The sequence below is a fragment of the Raphanus sativus genome, unplaced genomic scaffold (genome assembly GCF_000801105.2).
Source record: "Raphanus sativus cultivar WK10039 unplaced genomic scaffold, ASM80110v3 Scaffold3698, whole genome shotgun sequence".
NCBI classification, from domain to species: domain Eukaryota; kingdom Viridiplantae; phylum Streptophyta; class Magnoliopsida; order Brassicales; family Brassicaceae; genus Raphanus; species Raphanus sativus.
In genome coordinates, this window is record NW_026619002.1 from 1863 (window position 1) to 3009 (window position 1147).

The 1147-nt window shown below is 38.8% G+C and overlaps 1 non-coding gene across 1 annotated transcript; it reads right to left on the minus strand.

Moving 5' to 3' along the window:
- Nucleotides 1-511: 511 nt before the first annotated feature.
- On the minus strand, nucleotides 512-618 carry LOC130506821 (small nucleolar RNA R71). Its single transcript, XR_008942137.1, has one exon. It is a non-coding gene; the product is annotated as a small nucleolar RNA R71 (small nucleolar RNA).
- Nucleotides 619-1147: the final 529 nt, after the last annotated feature.

Genomic DNA, 1147 nt, shown 5'->3' on the forward strand with positions numbered 1-1147 from the left:
CCAGCCGGAAGCAGGTAAGTACCCTCTTCCCAATGCTAATAATAAGAAGGTAGTCCAAACTGAACCAATAGGTCAATCAAGCAACATTTCTAGCCAAACTACTGAAAAACAGGGGACTGAAATCCCTGTTAAGTCAAACTCTACTTTAGACATAGGTAAAGAAATTAAATTGCCCTTGCAAGACTACTTAAACCCTAATAGGACCTATTCCAATAGGTCCGCTATCAGAATACCTGACGACGTCATCTCGAAAACCAAGTTTAATGCTGACTATTATAATATGATGCGTCGAAACCCTTTTAAAGGATCTTCTCTAGAACATCCACAAGACCACATCGAGGGTCTAGAGGAATTGATTCCAGATGAGTATATTCGTTGCAGACTTTTCCCATTTTCATTAGAAGGGGGAGCCTTAAGATGGCTAAACAGTCTACCAAGAGGATCCCTGACTAGCTGGAAAGAGATTAGAAATGCTTTCCTTAAGCAATTCTTCGACGACACTCGTTATTGGGAAGTAAGGAGGCGAATCTCTACTTTCCGTCAAGATCCTCAGGAATCATTCAAAAATGCATGGGGAAGATTCAAGAGTTACGAACTCGAATGTCCCCACCATGGTTATCCAGAACCACAATTTCTTAAGATCTTTTACAAAGGTGTTATTCTGAGCTATAAGACAACGCTTGATACAGCAAGCGAAGGGAATTTTGTTACTAGAAATCCTATGGAAGCAAGACGTCTAATCGAAAACATGGCGAGAGGAAGGTCCTATGAAGAGATGGATGAAGAAAAGGAGAAAGAAAAAAACATAGTCTCAATCGAAAATACTGAGTTAGCTGAAATAAAAAATTCCATAAATTCGCTTCATTCTCTTCTGACAGATCAAAATCCACCTAATCTGTACCCGTATTTCCATAAAACTCTTCCTATATCAGATGATGAGTTCGACTTTATAGAAGGATTAGATGATACTGATCCTCATTCTGTGTTTAACGTCGACAGCTTTACACGAGACTATGAAATCTGTATACAGTCTCGTACCGGAAGAGAAAAATACAATCTTAAGCAATCTCTTACAGGAAACCGTAAAATGAAATTTGAATTCAACGGGAAAGTAAACAGTGTTTACGGAGAGCTAAATCAGAAAATG